The 27,071-nt window shown below is 57.5% G+C and overlaps 1 long non-coding RNA gene across 2 annotated transcripts; it reads right to left on the bottom strand.

The window, feature by feature from the left end:
* Positions 1-18,053: 18,053 nt before the first annotated feature.
* Positions 18,054-24,209, bottom strand: LOC122204710. 2 transcript variants are annotated; one of them, XR_006195754.1, is made up of 5 exons: positions 23,996-24,209; positions 23,723-23,844; positions 19,501-19,588; positions 18,911-19,092; positions 18,054-18,575 (listed from the first exon to the last, which is right to left on the bottom strand). It is a non-coding gene; the product is annotated as an uncharacterized LOC122204710 (long non-coding RNA). The 2 variants fall into 2 exon arrangements; XR_006195755.1 differs by lacking the exon at positions 23,723-23,844.
* Positions 24,210-27,071: the final 2,862 nt, after the last annotated feature.

Raw genomic sequence — 27,071 nt, 5'->3', positions numbered from 1 at the left:
ACGCAGGAGATGCTCGGCATAAGCCCATCGAGGTTTGAACCCTTCTCTCCTATGCAAAGAGTTGCCATTATTCCACTTTCCTCGGAAAGGCCAACACAAACGCAAGGCCGATTGTCCCGTTTAGTTCGGTCTGGAGAACGAGGCTTTAGGGACACACAGGCGTTGGAAACGTCCCTGCCTGTGACCTCTCTGTCAGCGGCTCAGTCCTCGAGGCCCCAGAGCTCAGGCTCTGTGTCCCCTGCCCCTGCCCAGCCCAGAGGGACCCACCACCCACTTCAGGCAGGTGTCAAGGGTTCGCACGCAGGCGGGAGACTGGGAGGGTTCCCATCAGCACCCCCCGGACGGGGTCACAGTGGGCTCTCCATCAGGCTTCTCTGGCCCCCAGAGTGGTCACACCCCTTCTCCCCCTCCGAGGGGGCAGCCAGCACCCCCACGGCCTGGGGCCCCTCCCTAGCCTCCGCCATACCCGTCCCTGTGGGGCTCCCGTTGGGTTCCGGGCACCCGAACCCGGCATGGAGTCCCCTCTTTTGGAAGCATCTCCCATGGACTGTCTTTGGAATTCCCGTGTGGACACCTGACACGGATGGAGTGACCAGCTCTGCACATAGTGAGGCACAAAGGAGCTCCCCAAATGGTTGTTTATAAAAAGCATTATGAATGGTATAAATGTTCAGCAGCTGCAAACAGTCGGGTAAACTTGACCTGTTCAACTGTGACAAAGCCACTTAATAAATACTCTATTCACAGAGTGTAATGACCCCATTAGTGATCAAGGTCATGCCCAGTGGCTCACCTCTCCCTCCCCCTCCCCCCCCAATGCTGTGTCTCTGGGAGAGGTGCACTGACAGAGGCCGGGCCCTGAGGAGAGGCTGGAAGCTCTTCCCTCCAATCCTGGCACCGCCCCCCTGGCCGTGACCTTCTTCCTGTCCTCAGCAGATTTCTCTGAACTGCAGATCCCGTGTTAGCACTCCCAGGGCTGGGGGAGCCGCTGAAGGAATCTGCTGAAGTCATGGCTCTCCTCCCCTCTGGCTGGCTCCTGCCTGCCTGCCTGTACCTTTGCCTGTGAGTCCCCTTTTCCACAGTGGGACACAGAGGCCCAGGGGTCTTTGCCATGTGCTCAGGACCAGGGGCGGGGAGGGATGGAGCAGAGGAGAAGCGTGAGAAGCCAGGCAGCCACACCTCTGGGCACCTGCCTAGCAGGCTGAGTGGGGATCCTCGGGCCAGAGCCCACGCAGCTGTCCAGGCCGGGCCCTGGCCAGTGGCCGAGGCACATCATCCTGCCAACTGGGGCCACAGGGCTCACAGGGGTCTCTTCCACCCGGAGGTGCCACCAGCACTCAGGGGGCCCATACAGCCCCCGCGGAAGCCCCAGGGAACCCCAACACTCTCCCACATTATGCACAAGGGCTTTTTCCACCCGCCAGGGCCTCAGGCTGCATGTAGAGGCATTTTCCAGCAGGCTGAGTCCCCACTGCGGCCCCTGGGAAGGCATGCCCATTCAGACAGAAGAGGTGCTTGGGTGACCTTAGGTGGGGTCAACCCCTGCCAGGCCCAGCGTGCTCCCTGGAAAATGGCCACATCGCGTGCGAGGCAGCACTTGCCCAGGGAGTCTAAGACAGGAAGGTGTCATCCTCTAAAGGATGTCCACTTGGCGGGGCGCCTGGGTGGCTCAGTCGGTTAAGCATCCGACTTCGGCTCAGGTCATGATCTCACGGTTCATGGTTTTGACACCCGCATCGGACTCTGTGTTGACAGCTCAGAGCCTGGAGCGTGCTTCCGATTCTGTGTCTCCCTCTCTCTCTGCCCCTGCCCCGCTCAAACTCTGCCTCTCTCAAAAATAAATAAACGTTAAAAAAAAAAATCTTAAAGGATGTCCACGTGGGAGACAAGAGTGTGGAAGCTGGGTCTGGGGTACCTGGTGGAGGCTGACAGGACTTGTGTTCTACAAAGTCACTGCCAAAGCTGCCCCGGTGAACATGGACCACGGCACCTGGGGACACGGGGTCAGGTGTCGGCGAGCCTACACAACAAGTTCTCAGCTGCCTGGTAGGCACAAAACCTTGGTCGTGTGCGTTTCTAAGGACACCTTCTTGAATATACAGTGTTGATTCACTAACCTCGAACTCAGCCCACAGCACGACGTCTGGTGCCCGAGGGGAGCCTGCCCTACACGCGTGTCCTCTCGTGTTCAGGAATGCTACACGGCACGTCAGCACTACGCTTGGGGCCATTTGAAACAGCAAAATCACCAACAAAGGGCACAGAAATGTAAAAAAATATTTGATGCAAAAGAGATTGTAACCAGGACACTAGCTTGCAGCGCGAGAGCTGGACCAGGAGGCGGAGCGTCGCCCGTCACGCGGCTGGGACACGCATGGCAGCTGCTGACGGGTTTTCACGGCCCTGCGCGCGTCCACAGGTGACCTGGAAGGTGACGTGACTGTTGACGACGAGTCAGAAATAAACTTTAGCGAGTAGGTAAATTCATGAACGCAGAACCCACGAATACTGAGCACGGGCTGGGTTTAGAGAAGGTCGGTGAATTTAGTCACAGGCCCGTGTCCGGCAAAAATCTCATAAAGGAGTGGGGCGCCTGGGTGGCTCAGTCGGTTGGGCGGCCAACTTCGGCTCGGGTCATGATCTCGCAGTCCGTGAGTTCGAGCCCCACGTCAGGCTCTGTGCTGACAGCTCAGAGCCTGGAGCCTGTTTCGGATTCTGTGTCTCCCTCTCTCTGACCCTCCCCCATTCATGCTCTGTCTCTCTCTGTCTCAAAAATAAATAAACGTTAAAAAAATTAAAAAAAAATAAAAAAAAATAAATCTCATAAAGGAGAAAGACAAAGACGTGTTTCCTTACTGAATAGAGAGTTCCCACGAATCAGGAAGACAGACAACCCAACGGGAAAACGGAAAAGTGAGGTCCGAGGGGAATTAACAGAACACAAAAGCCTCACAAAATGCGAAAAAAGTGTGACTTTGCTCACAGTAAGAAAACCGCCAATTATAACTGTGACCAACCTCGTAACGCTGTGTCCACCAGACAGGCTGGCCAGCGAGGAAGTCTGAGGGTGGCGTGTGGCCGAGGGGACACCAGGCTCTCGTGGTCACACCGCGGTCACACATCACTTGCCCTCAGACGCAAGGACCTCGGCCCTGGGAGTTTGCCCTGGAACACGCACCTGAGATTTTCACACTCATCAGGGACATAGCAGTTCCTTACGAATGGCTTCTCTGTCTCCCCTCCCTGCAGTGGGGCCCGTCCTGATTCCAACCGGGCAGGGGTGCATTATCTCCACATCTCATTTCCTCTCATGTCTGCGGAGTGAGGCTCTCAGCCTCTGAGACATTCAGGGTTGGGGGAACTGTGGGGGCCCCGAAGGTCTCCCGGGGAGACGCCCTCCAGGGCCCACAGTGCGGGTGCAGATGCCAGGGAGCAGCCCAGCCCAGGTCCCCACTTTCACGGCTCGTTCCTGCCAAGGCGTGGGCGGGGTGCGCCCTGTCCCCCTCGCCGTGCAGGGGGAAGGCCTCACCTACTCCCACCCAGGGCTGCAGGTTGAGGCCAGCCCGGCACACAGGCGGTGTCTCTATCCACTAGCTCTGCCCTTCCAGGCCCAGCGCTCCCCACGCACCTGCGGAGCAAGCAGGGTACGGCCTCCAGGGGCTGCTGGGCTGGCAGCAACTCTTTCTTGCAAGGTTTTATCTGACCTGCACCCCCAGGAACAAAGTCACTGATCCATAAGCCACCGCAGCGACTGTTTGACAAACAACGAATACTCAGTGGTCTTAGAGACAGAACTGCCATTTTGCAAGGTAATTGTGCACTGGTGACCGGAAGCTGCCTGTGCTCTGGACGAAGACCTGAGATGCAGCTGGCCTCCGCAGGGCACCACGGGGCTTCTGCGTCAGCATTATGGGGCTGACCAGGCAGGCCGGGGCCAGCTCTAGAACCCACAAGGTAAGGACAGGGGGAGGCATGTGCTGCACGGGGCCTGCCTCGGCTCTGGTCTGTGTCAGGGTGGGCGGAGGCCTTGGGCCTGAGGCTGAAGGGCCTAGACCAGTGGGGATGACTGCCAGAGCATAGCAGGCTCTTTGGCGGGGGGGGGGGGTGGAGGCGAGGCCCAGAGAGGAAAAGGGAGGCACCAGGGGCACCCAGGGAGCAGGCCACAGAAGCAGGTTCAGACGAGGCCCCTCCCCAGCCCAGAGGGAGCGTTCCGTGAGCATTCGCACGTATGTGCGCTTGAGTCTCCAAACACAAGAACGGGAGCCAGGGGAGCTGGGTTTTAAAAACAAACGAACTGACCGAATTTTAAAATATCCAGAAACAATGACAAGGCAGACACGAGGAAAAGGTTATCAGCAGATATAAAAGGTGAGGAGTGTTATCATTAATATACAAAGAGCTCGTAGGAGTCAAAATTGCCCAAAGAAAGGAGAGCAGAGGTCAAGATCAGACAGAAGGTCACAGGACACAAAACCACAGTGTGGTGATACCAGGAATTGCGTTCGGGCAGGTAAGACAAATGGGCATCTTTACGCGGAGGTCAGCGGGCTTGCTTGAGTAACAAGGCCCCGGGCTAGCAGCCGGCCAGTGACCTGCGGGCCAGTCCGCTGGACCAGCCTTTCAGGAAAGCAATTTGGCAAAGTCTCACTTTAAGATTCCTACTCTCAGGTCTACTTTTGAATTTACCTGAGGAAAGCAAAGACGTAGGCCCGTGGTCACTAAAAATGCCACAAGAAAGACCACAAACCACCAGGTTCCAGCAATCGGGCCCAGGGAGCCTCTGTCACCCTAAACCACAGGGACTGAGATCACCTGTCAGTGACCACAGCAAATGCCGCCCCGGGGTCCTGGCACAGGAGAGCTCGGGGTATCACAGAAACGCACTGAAAAGTACTCCAACAAAATACACCCATGTCAGCAGTGGTTATTTCTGTTGGGGTGGACTCCGTTTTCTTTCCTTTGTGCTTTTCAGTTGGCAGCCAGAGCGGGCCCACAGCTGCACCGCGCACCGCACCCTGGCCGCCCCGTCAGAAGTCTGCATTTGTAATTATGGTAGATTTTGTCAGATCACCCTCGGGAGAGCTTGTACCAATTTACACTCCCACCAGCCATGCAGTCTCGCCCACAGAGCGTGTTAATTGACTTTTGCATTAGGAGGAAAACAGTCAGCCAGCGACACTTTAATTTCCGAGTCTCCTCTGCCCTCCGGTCCAGGCGTTACCGAACACCTCTTTTCTGCAACCTGCCAGCCCGCACGAGGCTGGCGTCTCCCTGCACCCCCTTTGGAGCCCTGCCCTCTGGTTCCACGACCCCCCCCCCACCCTTGTCCACACAGGGCCTAAGCTAATGGGCGATGACCTATGCTGGATGCGTGAACCCACCTCACTCTCCTGGGGCCCCATCAAGTGAGGTCTTAGCTCCAACACAGGAGGCCAGGGTGGTGGGCCCCCAGCCCCCTGGAGCCCCCTTATCTGGGGGGCACTGCCCCTCAGCTTGCCCCTTGGGCCTCAGTTTCTCATCTGTACATGGTGTCATGGCATGACCTCCGAGGTCACCGTGAAGATGACAGACAGGACATCTGCAGGGCTTGTGGTGGGCAGCCCCGGCTAAGGCATAGGACGATCGGTCACTGAGGCTCCAGGCAGCAAAGACCTGTGCCCCTGTGCCCCCCAGCCCTCCCAGATTGGGAGGAGCTTGGCCAGTCCCCCTCCATGACCCACTGTCAGCCTGTGCCAGGGTGCAGGCTACTGTAATGACTACTCAGTCCACACCTGTCAGACCCCTACCCACCAGTCACTCACCAGGCAGGAGTCAAGAGGGGACCCAGGCAGCTGCCCGAACCACTCCCCCAACCCTCAGTCAGGAACAGCTGGTGGACACTGCGGTCCTCCACGCCCCTGGACCCGTGGCTACGGGTGCAGGTGCTCTCAGGCACCTGGGGAGGGAGCAGCCCAGCTCAGGGGTGTGTGAGGACCTTCCATTCAGAAAGGCCAGCACTGCAGATGGTCATCTCCCCTACAGAGGAGGTGGCCGGCAGAAGACAGCTGCAGGAACAGCCATCAGCCCCGCCCTCCCCACAGGGCTGGCCAGTCTTCACTGCGAGCTGTGCATGCGGGCTCTGACTTCATTCATGGCAGCATTTTGATCTTACCTTTTCAGGCAGCAATACGCTGGACGCTGGCCTGGCAGGTCTCTCCAGCCACATGGAAGCCTGTTTCCCTCCACATGGCCCACGTGTCTCCAGAGGGATTTTCTGCTCTCGGACCCTCCCGCCCCTTGGTTCCCCAACTGCGGTAGGTCAGGCGTACCACTGCCTCTTTTCCTGAAAACACCGGGCATTCATTGGCTTGTCCGTTTGTATCCTTCCTACGGTAAACACTACACATTCTTCCCAGAAAAGACATTAAGCAGCTTAGCAAATCGCCACAGTGCACACTCCCGTGACACCCCCAGGTCTCGACGCCCCGAGAGTGGACCCATCTTGTCCTCGTGGTAACCATGGCCCAGATGTTGGTTTCTTGTCCGTGTCCCATCAGTGAGCGCTACACCCAGCTTTCCCAGGGGGAGGGCAGGGCAAGGGGGTGGGGGTGGGTGTCGAGCCTCTCCTCGCACGTGGCCCGCAGGCCCAGAGCCTCGCTAGAGTCTGGAGCGGGTCCCATGCCCAGAGTCCTGTCTGCTGCGTCCACCGAGAGCACCAGAGTGTCCTGCCCATGGCACAAGGATCTCGGCTGCACACTCCCCCCGACCCAGGTGGCTGCTCAGAACACCGCTGCCCAAGTGGCCACACCTCCCGTGGGCGGGGGCCAGCGGCAGACCACGGGTGGGCCACCGCAGGGCTTGTCCCACTCTCCCAGCCAGCTCCCACGTGGCTGGCAGGCAAGGGGACCTCACTGTATCCACACAGCCACATGGCATTTGATGGCATGTTGCACCAAGTTTACCTTCACCACCTACCCGTGCCCTTGCGGGCATGCAGCATAGGGGGCAGACCCCACACTCAGCCGGAGAGCCCACTGTCCTCACCTTTCACCAAGCGAGACCCTGTGGCCACACCTCCGCTCTCCGTGGTCTGCCTGCGGTGGCCAGGGCAGCCGTGTGCACGCTCCCTCATCCCGCCTGCCCTGTCTGGGATTAGACTTGCACTTGAGCGCCCTCGTCCCCATGAATGTGTGCGCTCCTGCTCTTGTGCTCTCACGGAAGTATCCAGAAGAGGGCATCACCTGCGACCCCAGCACGCCACCTGACCGCCTCTGTGCCTCTCGTGTCCCTCTAGACCATCCACAGGTGTGCGTGTCACAAGTGTACGTATTCATACCTTCGGCAAACCGGCTCTTCCTCAGTGGCAGGTGCTGTGCTGGGGTCACCGACATGGCCCTGAAAGAGGCAGGGCCCCCAGGCTCATGATCCAGGTGCGGTCTGTGTCATCAAGGGTCTGCAGCGCCCCATGGACAGGCTTGCCAAACGACCTGTGCCCCTGGGAGGCCCGAGTGTGGCCCCAGCCCTCACCCTCCTCCACAAGAATTGCCCTGCATCCCGGGCAGGTGTTAACAGCCCTGCAGCACATGTCCCATCGCAAGGACAGGCGAAGGGATGAGCGAGCATGGTAGACTGTGCTCAGAGGATTGGGGGTGGAAAGAAGAGGCAGAACGGGGACAAACAGATGAAATGACAGGATGACAACCCAAGGAAGTGGGAAGTGGCCTCATACAGTCAGCTATGAGACCCTGGGCAGGCTCGCTGACCTCTCTGGCCTCACCCTGCTGACCTGCATCAGCTGCGTGACCCTGGGCGGGCTCGCTGACCTCTCTGGGCTCACCTTGCTGAACTGCAGAGGGCCTGGGGCTTGTCTGAGGCCCCCAGCGCCCAGGGCCCCAGCCCGGGGTTAACTGGTCACAGGGCTTTGGGAAGCACAGGGGTGTTCCCTGCTGCACTGGGCCCCTCGGGACTGCTCCCATGTGGCCTCACTCTGACCTCCCCGCAGGCCCGCCTAAGACAACAGCCGGAGGCCAGAGGCAGCGAGGCCGGCAAGACTCCTGGGGCCTCCTGTACAACAGCATCTATTTATTATCAGGTTAAATAAACTAATGTAGTTGGAGATACTGTGTGCAATTCTGGAGCTGTCTGAAATGTGCATGTGACCCAGAAAGTCAGCATCCTGGCGTCCAGCCCCGACTGACCCAGGACACCCTCCCCAGAGCCTGAGGCATGGCTGTGAGCCCCACTGAAATCCGTCCAGGACAGGAGAGTGTGGTCTTCTAGGTACAGGGTCCCGGGGCGGTGGGTACCCACCCACACGGCCCCCTGGCTGCAGCCCTGCACTCACTTCTGTCGGCCAGACTGCAGTTTCTCACATGTCCCCAGAGGGAATCACAGGGTAAGATGAATGAGAACGTGAACTCGACACAGGTGAGAACGTTCTGGAAAGTGGGCAGAAACCCTTAGCAGCATGCTGGGTGCATCATGACCAATCCCGGCCACCACATCTCCATGCTGAGCGCATCCTCTCTCTCAACCGGGACACATTCACAAACCCTATTTTCCCTCTTAAGGTGTGCAATCCGGTGGTTGTGGCCGGCACCAACACCCACACCCAGAACACGCTTCTCGGGGCGCTTGGGTGGCTCAGGTCATGATCTCGAGGTCTGTGAGTTCAAGTCCCCAGTCCAGCTCTGAGCTAACAGCTCAGAGCCTGGAGCCTGCTTCCGATTCTGTGTCTCCCTCTCTGCCCCTCCCCAGCTCGCGCTCTGGCGCGCTCTCTCTCTCTCTCTCCTCTCTCTCTCTCTCTCTCTCCTCTCTCTCTCTCTCTCTCTCTCTCTCTCTCTCTCTCCTCTCTCTCTCTCTCTCTCTCTCTCCTCTCTCTCTCTCTCCTCTCTCTCTCTCTCTCTCTCTCTCTCTCTCTCTCTCTCTCCTCTCTCTCTCTCTCCTCTCTCTCTCTCTCTCCTCTCTCTCTCTCCTCTCTCTCTCTCTCTCCTCTCTCTCTCTCTTCTCTCCCTCTCCTCTCTCTCTCCCCTCTCTCTCTCTCCTCTCCTCTCTCTCTCTCTCTCCTCTCTCTCTCTCTCTCTCCTCTCTCTCCTCTCTCTCTCTCTCTCTCTCTCTCCTCTCTCTCTCTCTCTCTCTCTCTCTCTCTCTCTCTCCTCTCTCTCTCTCTCCTCTCTCTCTCTCTCTCTCTCTCTCTCTCTCTCTCTCCTCTCTCTCTCTCTCCTCTCTCTCTCTCTCCTCTCTCTCTCTCTTTCTCTCCCTCTCCTCTCTCTCTCCCCTCTCTCTCTCTCCTCTCCTCTCTCTCTCTCTCTCCTCTCTCTCCTCTCTCTCTCTCTCCTCTCTCTCTCTCTCTCTCTCTCTCTCTCTCTCCTCTCTCTCTCTCCTCTCTCTCTCTCTCTCTCCTCTCTCTCTCTCTCTCCTCTCTCTCTCTCTCTCTCTCTCTCTCTCTCTCTCTCTCCTCTCTCTCTCTCTCTCCTCTCTCTCTCTCTTTCTCTCCCTCTCCTCTCTCTCTCCCCTCTCTCTCTCTCCTCTCCTCTCTCTCTCTCTCTCCTCTCTCTCTCTCTCTCTCTCTCTCTCCTCTCTCTCCTCTCTCTCTCTCCTCTCTCTCTCTCTCCTCTCTCTCCTCTCTCTCTCTCTCCTCTCTCTCTCTCCTCTCTCTCTCTCTCTTCTCTCTCTCTCTCTCCTCTCGCTCTCTCTCTCTCAAGCGAAGAGCACACTATACACACTGTATGTTGGCTGACTTGACAATAAATTATATGAAAAACAAAAGAACGTGTTCCTCGCCCCCAGGGGGACCCCCGCTCTCCTGGGGACTCCCGGCTTCTCTCAGCACAGTGCCCTCAAGGCCCATCCACCTGGTTGCCCGCCGCGTTCCCTTTAAGGCCGATCAACGCTCCCTGGTGGGGGTGCAGCGCACTGGACGCGCCCACCACCCGCGGCGGGCACGTGGGTTGTTTCCCTTCCCTGTGTCTCTCACGGGGGTTCTGGGTCACGAGGTAACCCCGCGCCGGCCGTCGGGGGGACGGCCACCACGTCTGGTGTTTCCCGCGCCAACCGGCCGCGCCTGAGGTTCCCACTCCCCGCCGATGCTTCCCTCCCGCTTTGCGGTTCTAACCGCCCGGAGCGGGTGAAGCGGCATCTCCCGGTTTGGGTGCACACTTGCCCACGTCCAGCGGTCTTCTGGCGAGAAAGGTCTTTCCGAGCCCTGGGACTGTTTTTGAACCGGGCTGTTTGTCCACCTGTCGCTGACCCTCAGGGTTTCTCCGTATGTTCTGGACACGACCGCAGTCAGCTCTGGGGTCATTCTCCGTGGTCGTCCCGCTACCCTGTGTCGCCCTCGCATGACCGTGCCGGCAAAATCTTAAACTATATCCCCCCTCCCTGCCAGCACTGCCCTGCCCCCCACCCCGCAGGGCCCTGCCCTCATCCCCTCTGTGCCCTGCTTGCCCAGAGGCCACCCTCCCAGACCCAGGCGCCCTGCTCCCCCTGCTGGCACCCGGCCAGCAGCTCGGCCCTGGAGGTGAGGCCAGCGACACACCCTGCTCACAGCCACCCTCCTCCTTCTCAGAGGGCAGGAGAGGAGGACACTTTCGCCTCCGCAGTCCCATGGCCACCTCCCACTGTGTCCTGCCCATAGGTCCATGAGGGGCAGGTTCCTGACCCGCTCCCCGGGGCAGGAAACACAGGATCCTGGAAGAGTTGGGGGGCCCCGAGGTCTGCAGTTACTGTGGGGCTGCAGGGCCAGACTCGCTCACGCAGTCATTGCATGAAGGTTCGTGAGGATGCCCCCCCATGCAGACCCCGGCTGAGCCCCGGGGAGCGCACAGCCTGGTGCAATCCAGGCCACAGGGGGTCAGGCCAGGAGCCTGAGGAGCCTGGCCCGGGGCCTGTGGTCAGGGTTTGAGGGGTGGGGTGTGTGCAGAGGGACGTCATTGTCCCCGAGCCAGCAGCCCAGAGCTGACCGTCGACTGGAGGGGCCCTGGGCCAGGGGGAGGCTGGAGCCCTTCGTCCTGCTCCTTGTGTGAGCTGGACCTGCCACCCACAGGACCCGTGTCCCCTCGGGGACCTGCCGCCCACAGAACCCCACGTCCGCCTCGCTAGGCAGAAGTGACAGGGAAGGTCAACAGGTAGGATGGCGAGAACGTGGCCATCCGTTGTCTGTGTGTGGACAGAAAACAGATGCCTGTGTCCACCTTACTCCTTGCCAACGAGAGAGTGCACGGAGACAGGAGACCCAGAGACTGCCTGGGTGTGGGGGTGGTGAGTGGGGGGGGGCGGGGGAGGGAGCAGGCACAGAGGAGGCTTCCTCAAAATGAGTTCCTTCGATACAAGTGGTCACACCTTAAATCAAAAATGAAAAGGAGTGACCGAAGCATCCTAAGTCGTTTGTGGTGCTGGACGCACAGCTCTGGACGCACCACGTGCGCCTGTGGGTGGCATCCTGTGGTTCTGGACGTTGCTCGTGGAGCAGCAGGCAGGAAAGCGTGGGCAGCGGGCTTCCGTGGGCGCAGATAGGCCGGGGAGCCTCAGACATCAGCACCGCCAAGGGCAGACCGAAACACGGGGTCCTGGCCTCACCCCCAGGGCCTTGGAATCTGCATTTCTGAAAACCCCCAGAGATGCTGGGCCAGTGCTGGGACCAGACGGCCTGTGAGCCCAGGAGTAGGAGGTAGGAGGAACCTGGGCTGCAGGCAGCACAGAGCCACCACCCCAGCCCTGTCCTGCAGGCCCCGGGGCAGCCTCTGTGTTATAAGAAACGAACGTCTTAGGGTGCCTGGCTGGCTCAGTCGGTTAAACGACTGGCTTTGGCTCAGGTCATGATCTCACGGTTCGTGGGTTCAAGCCCTACGTCAGGCTCTGTGTTGACAGCTCAGAGCCTGGAGCCTGCTTCAGATTCTGTATCTCCCTCTTTCTCTCTCCCTTCCTCACTCTCTGTCTCTCTGTCTCTTTCAAAAATAAATAAACATTAAAAAAAAAATTTTTTTAAAGAAAGAAACGTCTTTCCAGGCGCCTGGGGGGCTTAGTTGGTTAAGTGCCCAACTCTTGGCTTCTGCTCAAATAATGATCTCACGGTTCGTGGAATCGAGCCCCACATCGGGCTCTGTGCTGACAGCCTGGACCCTGCTTGGGATTTTCTCTCTCTCCCTCTCTCTATGCCCCTCCTCTGCGCGTGCGCGCGCTCTCTCTCTCAAAATAAATAAACTTTAAAAAAAATTTTAAAAATAGAAGCGTCTTTCTTGTTTAAGCTACTGGTACTTTGGGCTTTGTGTCCCTCAGTCACACTCAGCCCCGAGCAAGACAGCATACAAAGTAGCAGCACAGTGCCCGGCCTGTCACCGGTGTCCCACTGAGGATCAGACACGAGGACTCAGCTGTAAGTGGGTCGGGTAGAAAGCAAACCCGGGCGCGAGGCTGCTGCGGAGAAGACCACACACGCCAGAGCCCCAGCCCTGGACCAGCTGTCAGTCGTCCGTCCTTGGTCTCCGAAGGCCAACACCATCTAACAAGATGAAATGTGCCAACCCACATGCTTCTCTGACCATACACTTTGCCAATTGAATTAGATTTCCCCCGGTTGATACTGGAGCGAGTCTTCATTTCCTGGCCATCTGCTGTTTGGGTGGCAGGAAAGTCCTCTGAGTGCCAGAGAAGCGGCCAGAGCCGAAAATGCTCCACGGCCGCCCCAGGAGCAGGGGCCCGGCATCCCCAGGGAGGCCCCAGCGGCCACGCCGCCAGCAGGAAGCTCGGGGGCCGCCAGCCTGGGGCTCAGTCCTCGCCCAGAGCCCTGGGTTCCGGACGCTCGTGAAAGTAGGTGAAGGTCAGCTGCGAGTGGAGGAGGGTGTGGTGAGACGGCGTGTGTGAGCGTGTGCATGAATGTGAGCACACAATTCTGTGTGAGTGTATAATGTGAGCAGTGTGTGTGAGCATGTACATGTGTGTAAGCATGGACATGTGTGTGAGCACGTGAGAGCATTGTATGAGCATGTACATGTGTGATCTGTGTACACGTGTGTGAGTGTATCAGTGTGTGTGAGCATGTACAGGTGTGAGCAGGTGCATTGTGTGAGCATGTGCACGCATGAGCATGTTCGTGTGTGAGCGTGTGTGTGTGTACATGTGTGTGCATGTGTGTGTGACCATGTACTGTGTGAGCACATACATGTGTTCGTGAGCAGGTGCACGCGTGAGCATGTTCGTGTGTGAGCACGTGTGCGTGTGAACATGTCACTGTGTGAGCATGTGTGTGTGAGCATGTATATGTGTGTAAGCACGGACATGTGTGTGAGCATGTGCATGTGTGATCTGTGTACCTGTGTGTGAGTGTATCACTGTGTGTGAGCATGTACAGGTGTGAGCAGGTGCATTGTGTGAGCATGTGCACGCATGAGCATGTTCGTGTGTGAGCGTGTGCGTGTGTGCACATGTGTGTGAGCATGTGTGTGTGACCGTGTACGTGTGTGAGCACATACATGTGTTCGTGAGCAGGTGCACGCGTGAGCATGTTCGTGTGCGAGCATGTGCGTGTGAGCATGTGTGCGTGTGAACATGTCACTGTGTGAGCATGTGTGTGTGAGCATGTATATGTGTGTAAGCACGGACATGTGTTCGTGAGCAGGTGCACGCGTGAGCATGTTCGTGTGCGAGCATGTGCGTGTGAGCACGTGTGCGTGTGAACATGTCACTGTGTGAGCATGTGTGTGTGTGAGCATGTATATGTGTGTAAGCACGGACATGTGTGTGAGCATGTGCATGTGTGATCTGTGTACCTGTGTGTGAGTGTATCACTGTGTATGAGCATGTACAGGTGTGAGCAGGTGCATTGTGTGAGCATGTGCACGCATGAGCATGTTCGTGTGTGAGCGTGTGCGTGTGTGCACATGTGTGTGAGCATGTGTGTGTGACCGTGTACGTGTGTGAGCAGGTGCACGTGTGAGCACGTGCGTGTGTGAGCATGTGCCTGTGAGCATGTCACCGTGTGAGAGTGTCATCGTGTGAGCATTGTGAACGTGTGAGTGAGCATATTACACGTACATGAGCTCACGAGAGCATGTTCCTGTGAGTGTGTCACTGTGGGTGTGACAGAGGCGGCAAGGCTGTGGGGGAAAGAGCGAACAGCTCTCACACCCTCGGGCCCACAGTGGGTAGCACAGCACAGCACCTCCGGGCCCAGGCCCGCTCGTCTGTCTTCTGAATCCCGGGCACTGGGAGCTTTGGGGGTTCTGCCCCAGCCTTCCCACATGGCCCCCCCCAGCTCAGCACAAAGCGACACCCCGTCACAATCACCCTCATCGACCCCAAAGACGTCATCAACAAACCGTGTTGTGCGCACGAACACCCAGTTCCCCGTGACCCCCAGCGGCCGAGGAGGAGGAGCCCCAAGTGGCCACGGGGACGAACGGATAAACAACACGTGGTGCGTCCGTGCGAAGAACATTACTCGCCCGCAAGAGGAAAGAGACCCTGACGCCTGCCACCTCACGGATGCGCCTTGAGGACGTGATACTGAGTGCCGTGAGCCCGTCACAGAAGGACACGCGCCGTGTGACTCCACCCACGCGAGGCCCCTGGAGTCATCGAATCACAGAGACAGAATGTGGATGGTGGACACGGGGGCCGGGGAGGGGATGTGAATACTTCATGAGGTCATAGTCTCTGTGTGGGAAGATGGGAAGTTCTGGGGGCAGCTGGGTAGCTCAGCCGTTCAGCATCTGACTCTTGGTTTCTGCTCAGGTCATGATATCACGGTTCATAAGTTCAAGGCCCGCATGGGGCTCTGCGCTGACAGCAAGGAGCCTGCTTGGGATTCTCTCTCTCCCCTCTCTCTGCCCCTCTCCAGCTCGTGCTCTCTCTCTCTCTCTCTCCCTCTCAAAAACAAATAAGTAAACTTAAAAAGAAGGAAGAAAGTTCTGGAGATGGATGGGGGGGATGGTTGCACAACAATGTGAGTGTAGTTAATTCCACTGAACTGTATACACTCAGCAACTTTAAGAATACAATTAACAAGCTTGATTAAACAGAAGCATTTATAACTATGTGACCATAACAAAGAATGCACAAAATACTAACAAAAATTAAAAAAAAATTTGTTTATTTTTAATTTTTTTTACATTTATTTTTGAGAGAGAGAGAGAATCCAAAGCAGGCTCCAGGCTCTGAGCTGTCCGCACAGAGCCCGACGTGGGGCTCGAACTCACGGACCACAAGCTCATGACCTGAGCTGGAGTCCCAGGCTTAACCGCCTGAGCCGCCCAGGCCCCCCCGATGGTTACCATGTTTTTAGGAAACAGGTAGGTCTCCACAGCTAGGTTAGATACAGACACAGCCACGGATGCAGATAGAGATGAGCTATGCATCGTGTTGCCGTTGGTCACAGACCTTCTGGAAGAGTACCTCTGCGACTGCGTCAGTCAGCGCCCTGCCTGGGACATTAGGGGGCAGCCGTACCACAACTGAGTCAGCGCCCTGCCTGGGACATTAGGGGGCAGCCGTACCACAACTGAGAAATCACGGAGAGGACGTAAGAGGCCGCAGGCAACCCCGGGGCGTGGGGAGGGCCAGCCTGGAGGCACGGGGTCTCCCCGGGGGGGGGGGGGGGGGGGGGGTGGACCGCAGGAAGTCCGCTGCTTCGCCAGCCCCAGGCTGGTGTGCGGCTGTCCCCGGGGCGGGCGCCGTGCCTGGCAGCCAGGCGCTGGGCGAGCCGGGGCATCGGGACGCACACCGAGGCCTCGTGTGGGGAACCTAAGCCAAGAGGCCACAGGGAGACTACACCAGGCCAGCAGGGCCACAAGGTCACGAGGGGCACGAGGCGGCGCACCGGGGTTGTCCTCACCCCTGGGCGCTGCGCTGGGCAAACCTGACACCTGGCTCTTCCCGAAGGAGAAACATGCCCGCAGCGGGTACCGAAGGGTGTCCGGAGCCCGGAGACGGTGAGCCGACCTCAGCGACCTCGGGCAGAGGCCCCCTGGACGAGATGCCAAAAGCGATGATCATAAAAGCGGTTACGTTGCACTTTCGTGAAACCGCCTGCTCATCCAAAGACCCCGTCAAGAAAACAACGGACAAGGCGCGGACTTGGAAAACTAGGCACCCGCGCCTGCGTCCGAAAAAGGACACGTGAAAGTTAAGGAAGGGAAACTCACAGAGGGGCACAGTGGGGAGGCGGGAGGTGGCCCCAGGCCCACCACCCACGCCAGGTTCAGAAGGACCCTCAGTGCCGGGAAAGGTGTGCGGCTCCCGGGAGAAACCGACAGCCCCTGCAACGCAGCCAGGGAAAGACCCCATCACCGCCCCCCTGGGGAGAGACCCCCCTGTCACCGCCCCCCCCCCCCCCGGGGACAGACCACTGCCACCCCCTGCCCGAGGCAGAGACCCTGTCGCCCCCCCCCACAGGGAGAGACCGTGCCCCCCGCCCTGCCCCCCCCCCACCGCCAGGGACAGACCCCCTGTCACCCCCCCCCCGGGACAGACCGCTGTCACCTCCTGCCCGAGGCAGAGACCCCGTCGCCCCCCCCCACGGGGAGAGACCATGCCCCCCACCCTCCCGGCCAGGGAGAGACCCCCTGTCACCCCCCGGGGACAGACCACTGCCACCCCCTGCCCGAGCCAGAGACCCCGTCGACCCCCCACGGGGACAGACCGTGCCCCCCGCCCTGCCCCCCCACCACCGCCAGGGACAGACCCCGTCACCCCCCCCCCCCCCGGGACAGACCGCTGTCACCCCCTGCCCGAGGCAGAGACCCCGTCGCCCCCCCCCACGGGGAGAGACCGTGCCCCCCCCCCCCCCCCCCCCCCCGCCAGGGAGACTCCCTGTCACCCCCCCCCCCGGGGACAGACCACTGCCACCCCCTGCCCGAGGCAGAGACCCCCGTCGCCCCCCCCCACGGGGAGAGACCGTGCCCCCCGCCCTGCCCCCCCCCCCCCACCGCCAGGGACAGACCCCCTGTCACCCCCCCCCCGGGACAGACTGCTGTCACCTCCTGCCCGAGGCAGAGACCCCGTCGCCCCCCCCCACAGGGAGAGACCGTGCCCCCCACCCCCCCACCCCCCCCCCCGTCCCCCCCAACCCCCCTCAAGGGAGAGACCCCCTGTCACCCCCCCCCGAGGCAGAGACCCCCGTCGCCCCCCCCCACGGGGAGAGAACGTGCCCCCCCGCCCCCCCCACCCCCCCCCCACCCCCCCCCCCCCCCCCCCCCCCCGCCCCGCCCCCCCCACCACCCCCCCCACCACCCCCCCCGCCCCCCCACCACCCCCCCCACCACCCCCCCACCCCCCCCACCACCACCCCCACCACCCCCCCCGCCCCCCCACCCCCAACCCCCCCCGCCCCCGCCCCCCCTGCCCCCCCATCCCCCCCCCCCCGCCAGGGAGAGACCCCTGTCACCCACCCCCCAGGGACAGACCACTGCCACCCCCTGCCTGAGGCAGAGACCCCGTCGCCCTGCCCCCCCCACAGGGAGACACCGTGCCCCCCGCCCCCCCCACTCCCCCCTCCAGGGAGAGACCCCCTGTCACCCCCCCACCCCCCCGGGGACAGACCACTGCCAACCCCTGCCCGAGCCAGAGACCTCGTCGCCCCCCCGAGGAGAGACCATGCCCCCCGCCCCCCCCACCCCCAGAGACAGACCCCCTGTCACCCCCCCCCCCGGGGGACAGACCACTGCCACCCCCTGCCCGAGGCAGAGACCCCATCGCCCCCCCCCACGGGGAGAGACCGTGCCCCCCCCCACCCCACCCCCGCCCCCGCCAGGGAGAGACCCCTGTCACCCACCCCCCGGGGACAGACCGCTGTCACCCCCTGCCGAGGCAGAGACCCCATCGCCCCCCCACCACGGGGAGAGACCGTGCCCCCCGCCCCCCCCACCCCCCCCACCCCCGCCAGGGAGAGACCCCCTGTCACCTCCCCCCCCCTCCGGGGACAGACCGCTGTCACCCCCTGCCCGAGGCAGAGACCCCGTTGCCCCCCCCCACGGGGAGAGACCGTGCCCCCCGCCCTGCCCCCCCCATCCCCCCCACCCCCCCTCCAGGGAGAGACCGCCGTCACCCCCCTCCCCCAGGAGAGACCGAGGTCACGGGAATCCTGCTTTTCCGCAAAGGACTTGCAGACTCGCGGGCACGTTGTCTTTCTCCATAAAACACCCTTCTCTGACTTGTTGCGCCAACCCTACCACACGGTTTCTGCGGTGGCTTGCAATCCCAGGTTGCAGTCCTCCGTTCCTCCCAAATAAATCCGTTTCTGCCGGTAAAATACCTGGCAATGGTCAACACCCCCTGGTGCCAGAGAAGCGGGATCCGGAGAAGGCGCTCAACCGCCCAAGGCCGGAGAGCCAGCAGGTGCGGTGCCCGCAGGGCCGGCTGACCTCCCTGATGCCCCACGACCCTGGGGTTTGAGGGTGGTGTCTCCGGGATTCCTGCCTCCTGAGCTCCCCGGGGCCTAGTCGGGATCTGTTTTAAGTCTGCTTTCTGGTCCGACTCCTGTTCGGAGACAAGCTGTTCCTAACTGGAAATGTGCTGGCTTTGGGCGGGATTTTTTTTGGAACAGCCTGTTCCTGTGGAAATGGTGCTCTTTAGGGATTTTTCTCTTCACTCGGGAGGAAAACCTTTAAGAAATGGAAGCCCGGTGATCAAGTGCTTTGAGGGTACCCTCCCCCACCCTGGGGCCCCGCCAGTCTTACGTGTAAAAACTGGCCCCTCCACATGTGCATTTCTTTGGTTTTTTGTGTATTTAGTTTTGAGAGAGTGAGTGGGGGAGGGGCAAAGAGCGAGAGGGGGACAGAGGATCCAAAACGGACTCTGTCTGCACTGTCGGCGTAGAGTCCGACCTGGGGCTCAAACGCAGGAACCGCGAGATCATGACCTGAGCCACAGTCGGACACTCAACGGACTGAGCCACCCAGGCGCCCCCACACGTGCATTTCTAACTAAACGGACCAACCTCACCAAAAGATTCTAGAACTTCAACGTCTGTTGTGGGGAACGTAGGTCCCAGCAGACCTTCTCATTGCCGAATTGGAAACCACGGCTCTAAAGTTGTCACAACAGTGGGGAGCCACTCGGGTCTTTTGAACCTGCGAAATGTGACCAGGAATCTCGAGTTGTCTCCCTGCAAAGTACAGTCTGTAGACAGAGGCGGGCAAACAACAGAAAGAAGCCAAAATGGCTCCTGAGGCCCTTCCCCCCATCTTTTCCATCCCCACCTCATCCTCAGGCCCCTCTGGTGCCATCAAGTTCCTTCCCTTAGCGGTCCCCACCTCCCCTACACCCTCAGTGCCTCAGTTTCCCCATTCTGACTCTTTCGACCAATGTCCCTTTTCCTCTGAGCCTCCCCACCCCCCCCCACCGCCAACCCCATATGTACTAAAACCTGCCCCTCTAAACTCAAGTCCTCTGAGGATCTAAATAAACCCCAAGTTTCTCATGCTCCCTGGACTTAGGGTGAATGAGGAGCCACAAGGAGTTTCCTAAAGTGACTGAGGATCCCATAGGTCTGCTGGGGAATTTAGATCGTCTTTTAAATTTACCAACCTGGTTTTTCAGATTACGTCAGTGAGGCCACATGCTACTGAGGAGGACTGGGCCAAACACCAGATACGATTATCTGGAAGGGAACATCCTGAAGGGGGTTTAGAGAAACAGACCCCTAACTTCGGGCAAGATGCAAGAACCCTCCCTGGAAATGCCCACCAAGCGATTACAGGAGGGTTTCCCAAGCCCGCAGAGTGGAACACACTCCAGGCTGTCAAACAAAATCCTGGTGCACCTGCTCATCGCCATCACAGTGGGCTACAAACTTTCTTTTTTATGTGGATATATATTTTTACACGCTACCTTGTGAGCTACAGTGTCAATAAGAACATGAGTATTTAAAAGTATTAGATAATATTCTATAGTTTAAAGGTTGAAGAGTATTTTATTTTATGAATCAACTGTAATTTTTTTTTAGTCAATACTCACTTCCCACCTTGGACCTCTCAGTTGCTTCTATTTTAATACTATTGTAAACAATGCTACCTGAAGTATTCTGATGTGTAATTTCCAAATTTAACTCTTAGATATGTGTAATTTCCAAAGTTACATAACCACAAGCAATACATAAGTGCACATTTCCATACAACCTTCCAAGCAATGAGTATTTCAATTTGTTAAGTTTATTTACTTATTTTGAAAGAGAGAGAAAGCACATGTGCGAGCAGGGGAGGGGCAGAGAGAGAGGGAGAGAGCATCCCAAGCAGACTCCATGCTGTCAGCACAGAGCCCGATGTGGGGCTTGAACGCACGAACCATGAGATTATGACCTGAGCTGAGATCAAGAGTCAGACGCTTAACCGACTGAGCCACCCAGGCGCCCCGCAATGGGTATTTAAAAAATGTGTTTATTTGGGGGGTAAAATTTGTAAAATTATGATAAATTATAGTCAACATTAATGAGCACTTTTTGTGGTGAGTACTTTACATATTTATCTAATATAGTCTCACAAAAACTTTGTAGTTACTAATTTTAATCCTAATTTCACAGATTAATAAATTGAGGCATAGAAAGTAAATACATGTTGTCTAAGATAACACAACAGAGTTGATGCCATTATCGGAACTATTTATTTCTACTATAAAATAACCTTTATACAGTAAATCTTTGGTATTCTTTCATGAATGATCTGTTTATTTCTTCCTTCAATATTTTCCACGTAATATTTGGCTTTGTATTATTGACTTAAAATAGCATTTGATATCTAAAAATATTGACAATTTAACGGTCATATGGCCCAGCGTTTTTTTCCCAGTTTATTTGTTGTACTTCTATTTTGTTTATGACAGCATGATGACTTGAGAGAATATCAGTCAAAATATTTTAATCTCTGATTGTGTTATAGAAAGAGTTGATACATGTTACCCTAGTCTCAACGTATAACATAGTGATCCAACAAGTCAATTTGTGACGTTATGCTCCCGACTCCAAATCACCTTGATCTTCCTCAAGACATTGAATCCAACCAGGCAGCATGTAACCCTGTGTTTATTAAAGGGTCAAACCGGGATCTTTCTCTTTTAGCTAAAAGGACCAGGATGGAATGGGAAATGATGTTTGCCCCAGACTTAGTTGACAAACAAGCTTGCCCGACTCCTAGATGAGTCCTCCAAAACAAAGACTGCGAAAATTCTCAGTTTTCAGCTCCAGCGAATGGAGGCCCCGAAACAAAACCAAAACCTCATGGTTTCTGCTCTTACTGCAAAGGGCCGGGACGCTGCGGAAAGACCGTTGCCAACTGGAGTGATCCAGGCACCTTCGACCCTCTAGCCAACCTATTCCAATATCCTCCTCATTCCCAGGGAAGGGGGGGGGGGGGTCCACGGAACTCCTGGCGTTTCCCAATCCCCCTCTTCATCGACCTGGAGGAACCACTCTCCAGACTGGGAGGGAATCTCCACCCGCCACCACCAAGCAGCCCTCCCCTCGGAGCACTGGAACAGCTCGCGGAGCGGGGTCTCCAATAAACCTCAGCAGGTTCCGTCCCTGAACCCACTCCCCCCGTCTGGGCCCTCCGAGAGACACACGCCCTTTTCTCCTTACTTCCTCTGCCCATTCACTTATTGGGCTGAGGTGTCTTAGAAAAATTTCATGCTGCGACTCCTTCCTCCCCAAAGGGGGACATAATCCTAGAATTTGACAGCAGCAATCGAAGCAGCCAAATCGGTAAGTCAAACGACCCTTGAACGTCTCCTGTTTGCTCCTTCTCCGAGCTAACTGGAGCTAAGTCCAAAGACACTGATCATTTGTCCCTGTTAGATCAGCTACCACTCTCCTCATGGGCAAAACCTTCAGCTGAAACTGGCAGAACCCACAGAAAGCGCCTACTTCTCTCGTCCCACATCCAAGGTATAATCCAGGGAAAACCGCACATCTCCCAGACTGAACTGCCCAACAGATCATTCGAGGCTTGGCAAATGGATCTCATACGGCTTCCCTACCTCAGGGAAAGAAATATGTTCTTGTCGTGGTCTGTATGTTTTGCCACCGGACCAAAGCTTCCCCTTGTAGACAGGCCAATGCTTCTTCTGTGGCTAAAATTCTGTTAAAGAAGATTACTCCTACCTGGGGGCCCCTCTAACACATCGCGGTGGTCGGGAAACCCACTTCACCATTCAGGTGCTTTGTTAGTTAGGCGTGCACTGTTCGGCCGTGTGATGTTACCACACTTGCGCTGTGCACACGCCACGCTCAGTCCTCAGACTTGTCACACTCACTCGTGGCATCGTGAAGTCTCAGCTGGAAAAACTTGTGGAGACTGCCACTGGTCCTTCTAAATCTCAGGTCCATTCTCCGGGGAACTCCTGGACCCTCACCCTTTGAGACAGTCACAGGACATCCGGCCCGCTTGGCCCTGCCTCCTCGACCCACAGTCCATAAAGGGAGGTCCCTTCCGTAGCATCAAGGCTCGCTGCTCCTATAAAAACAACCACGGTTTGGTAGAGCAAGCTTTGCGAGGCGTGCTCCCGGGACGCCGTCCTGCATCACCCCTGGCAACCCAGAGACTTCGTCTGTCGGGAAAGATGCCTCCAGAAAGACTCTCTTCAACCTCGCCGGCAAGTGCGGCCACAGTCCAGGGAACAGACTCTCGGATCCACGGGACACGTGCAAAGACGACGCCTGACTGGCCCTGCCCGCCATCTGGTGTGGCCTGGAGGTACAGGCTTCCCGGAACTGAAGCCGACGACATCTGGCCACGCTTTCCCATGAGGTCTGGACCAGGCCAGTGGACCTTCTTCTCACAGTTGCTTCTCTCTTTTGTAGGAAGACAGTGTCCCTGTCTGCTTCTTCCAAGCCCTTTCGCAAGGGCTGGAACCTCTTCTCTTGATTGTGCCTCTGTAGAAACAGCCTCATGAGGATCCTGGGGCAAGTTAATTTTCACTTGTTCTCTTCAACGGGTTTGAAGGTTCAGAATTCACAAAAGTCTTCTTTCATCTGAACTCTTAACTGACTTTGAATTTTTATCCAAATTCATGGTCTCTGACCATGGCTGTATTACCTAATAGCAGATTTGGTTCAAAGCAGCTCTTCTGAGATAACAACACTGCTTTATTTTTTTTTTAACATTTATTTATTTTTGAGACAGGGAGAGATAGAGCATGAACAGGGGAGGGTCAGAGAGAGGGAGACACAGAATCTGAAACAGGCCTCAGGCTCTGAGCTGTCAGCACAGAGCCCGACGCGGGGCTCGAACCCACGGACCACAAGATCATGACCTGAGCCGAAGCCGGACACTTAACCAACTGAGCCACCCAGGCGCCCCAACAACACTGCTTTAGAACGTCTTAGAAGTTGTGTTCATCAGCTATGGTTTCACATTTACACCTGCACCGTATCCTCCCAGATGCACTCGGTTAATCCTTTCAATGCGTGCTGGCAGTGATCACTAGTCAGCCTTCACAGTAGCTTCAGGCAGAAGCTTCCAGGAGGTATATGCGACTCTGGCTTGGCCTTCATGAGAATCTTCTGCCCTAAGTCGGAATGAGTGCCAATCGATATTTCAGTTGGCTACTCTCACACCCGGGAGTCCTGGTTTAGGACCATCACACCACTTGGAATTGTCATGTAACTACTTTTGTTTTGTATAATTACTTCGATTTTGTTGCCCATCACACCTGTGTAAAAATGACATACACTAAGGGGATGATCTCCAGCGCTGATAACCTTGACAAATGTGGACAACAGAAGGGAGGCGCCCAGAGTTTCTCCCTCCTGACCCACCTTGTTACCCAAATTGCCTCAGTAGGTTTCCAATCTGTACAATTTCCCTCCAACGTGGGATATGGCACCCAGAAAAGGGCCTTCCTGGAGCCAAGGGACAAAGGTCACTGAATTTGGAAAACCTGATCAGTGATCAGAAAAAAAATCTTGATCAAAAGGGGGAAACGTGAAAATTAACAAAAGGACACCTCACTGACGTGGAGCAAGGCGGCCAGCAGGGGGAGCTCTCCCAGCACACCCCTCCGCGTCCCCCGGTGTCCCTTCCAGACCGACCCACATCTCAGCTGGAGAGAACCCTCGGTTACAGGCCCCGGGACAGGGAGGCTGTTCCCCGCGTCTCCTGCAAGAAACAACCACTCCTGCAGGTCACCAGCGAGAAACGTCACCACCCAGAACTCCCGCTTTCCTCCAACGGACTCTTCTTCAAAACAGCCCCTCCCAACTTCCTACACCTTCCCCGTAAAATGTTTCTCTGTTTTGCTTGTTGGACGGGCGGTGGTTTTACCCTAGTTTGGTGGTCCCAGATTGCAACTCTCTGCTATTCCCAAATAAATCCTTTTTTTTTTTTTTTTTGCTGGCAAGTAACTTTTATTTTTCAGATCAACAGATATGTATGTATAATATGTAAAGAATGACTTTAAAACTTTTTAACGTTTTATTTTGAAAGAGAGGGAGAGACAAAGCAAGCAGGGGAGGGGCATAGAGAGAGGCAGACAGAGAATCCCAAGCAGGATCAGCGCTGTCATGACAGAGCCCGACTTGGGGCTTGAACTCACCAAATGTGACATCATGACCTGAGCTGAAATCAAGAGTCCCACGCTTAGCCGACTGAGCCACTCAGGCGCCCCAAGAAGGCCTTTAAAGACCAAGGCTAAAGCAATGAATAACCCCAATTTTAAAATGAGCCACAGACTTGAATAGACACCTCACCGGAAAAGATGCACAAGTGGCTACTGGGCACCTCAAACTGCCACTGATCTCTGCCCCTCAAGGAGACAGCCCTGCACACCCATCAGAGAGCCCGAACACCTGCACCAAGCAGCCAGCGTTGGGGGTGCTTCGCGGGCAGTGTCTTGCACGCTGAGCACGCACTTCCCAGAAATTCCGCTGTCCGCCCAGGAGGGTGACAGCGTGTTTACCTGGGCGTGGCCACAGCTTCATTCGGAACCGCTCCCCACCAGCGCCTTGGGGCCCGCACCGCCCTCCAGTCCAGCCAGGGCGACGAGGGACGAGCTCCCGACCCACCAACACCACCAAGGAAACGTTTTGTGAGCGAAAGACGCCGGATACATAATAGACATTCACTTCCTTGTGATTCCAGAACAGGCGAAACGAACCGAACCACGGTGGCCTCCTCGGCGGGAAGGGGACAGGCCGTGCCTGCAAAGGGCCCGGCGGAGCTTTCCGGGGACGCCACTATTCCCGATTGTCCGTGTATACACTTCTCCAGTTGTACGAGTCACAACCGAACGCTGACATCCGGGGCCCCGTCCCGCCCCGTCCAGCCCGGTCCCCGGGGGTCACGTCCCAAGCCGGAGCCCTGAGAGGCAGGCCCTGGGGCCGGGCCCGGCCTGGCGAGGGACTCACCATCTTGCCAGAGGAGACGCTGAAGACCTTGGGCAGGTCGGGGATGGCCTTGGGGTGGCGCCCCCTCTGCTGCAGGGCAGACGGGCAGGCGGCCGGGCCTGCGTCCAGGCCTCCCGGATGCTCTGCCAGCTCCCATCTAGCCGGGGGCGGGGGGGGGGGGGGGGGGGGGGTCACGTGGGCACGCCTGCCATTGTCAACCTTGCAAGTAAAAACGCCGGTTACTTTACCAGCAAAACAAGGGCTGATTCGGAAAGAAAAGAGAATTGAACCCAGGACGACACGCGGCGGCAAAACCGTAGGCGAGTCTGGCCAACAGGGGACAGGTGCGCTTTTTTGAGGAGAGAAGAGGTGGCTTGGGAAGGTCGTTATGAACTCAACGTCCATTGGAGGACACCGGGAGTGTGGTGGCTTCTCATTGGCGGAGCTGCTGGCGGCCTCTTCCCGTGGGGTCTGCGACCGACCCCCACTGGTGGGGCCTCCTGACTCCAGCTTGTGCCCTTTCCTGCTACTAATGTTTACACTGCAAAGGAAATGGGGAGATGGGTCTTTTTTGGGGGTAATCCAGGGAAAATGGAGGGGGTTCTGTTACTAAAAGTCAGGAGAGAAAGCATGGATATGTAGTGGAAGTGCCTGCTCCAGGGACAACATATTCAGCCCGGGCGATGGGTCAAGACTGGGTGGATTCTGTACCGCATTTCCCAGCCTCTCTCGAAGTGAGGAGTGGCCCTGGGGGCTAGAAAGCCGTCTGCTGGGGACATTCAGGGCCTTTGCTTTCAGGAGAAAATGGGAGTACATATGGCTAGTGGCTCCTCCCTGTTTCTCCTGGCCTGCACACAGACGTGATGCCTGGAGCTGTGGCAGCTGCGCTTTGACCATGAGGCAAGAACCCTGTGGAGAAGGCCAAGACTATCCCGAGCCACTTTCCAGACAAATCAAGTCTGTGAAGGAGAGAGCAGCTGCCCAGGTCTGATCTAGTGATGGGATCTGAGAATCTGGTTTGTGCCATGAGTTCTCTGGCCGCCGTCAGGCTGCAGGCCAGCGGGGGAGGACACGGTTGCAGGCCCAGCACTTGTGATGCTGCCTTCACTACTTCCCTGACGTTGCGGGGTGAGGGCGAGCATCTCCCTGCCTGTCGTCTGTGTGACCACAGGCTCGTGCTGCCCCTGGGGCCCGTCTGCCAGGAGTCAGGTGCCCCCTCCACCCCTGGCTGGGCTGGGTCAGGAGCCCAGTGTAGAGGGAAGGAAGACAAAGGTCACCCACAACCATTCTATCAGAACATGTGTTTTAAGCAATTTCTGGAAAGCGTAAGAATGGCAGAGAAATAAACACTGCCATTTTCAAACATGACTAGAAGCTTTTAAAGAGAAGGAGCTTCTGAGGTCCTCCGTGGATGTGTTTTAGACACCCAGGGCGAGGGCGGGCAGTGCAAGCAGACCTCGTGTTGGTGGCTTCCTGTCCCTCGCCCGGGGTGGCCTCGAAGACCCCACCTGGCCCCGCTGAGGCTGGTGACTCTGCCTCGCCGGCCTCGGTGGCAGTGTGCACGGTGCCGAAGGGGGAGCTGGCGCCCCAGTGGGGGAGCTGGGCACCGGGGCCAGTGGCCACAGGGGAGAGGTGAGCCCCGGGTCAAGGAAACCTGACACAGGACCACCTGCAGGAGCTCCCCGTGTCGCTGGGTCAGAACCCTGTTACACAATACCACCCCCCAGGCCAGTCATCATGCCCGCTCTCTGGAGGCTCAGAGCAGGTGTGCGGAGGCGTCAAA

The sequence above is a fragment of the Panthera leo genome, chromosome D4 (assembly GCF_018350215.1).
Source record: "Panthera leo isolate Ple1 chromosome D4, P.leo_Ple1_pat1.1, whole genome shotgun sequence".
NCBI classification, from domain to species: Eukaryota; Metazoa; Chordata; class Mammalia; order Carnivora; family Felidae; genus Panthera; species Panthera leo.
The sequence above is the reverse complement of the archived record's forward strand: the minus strand, read 5'-3'. Positions and strand labels throughout refer to the sequence as shown.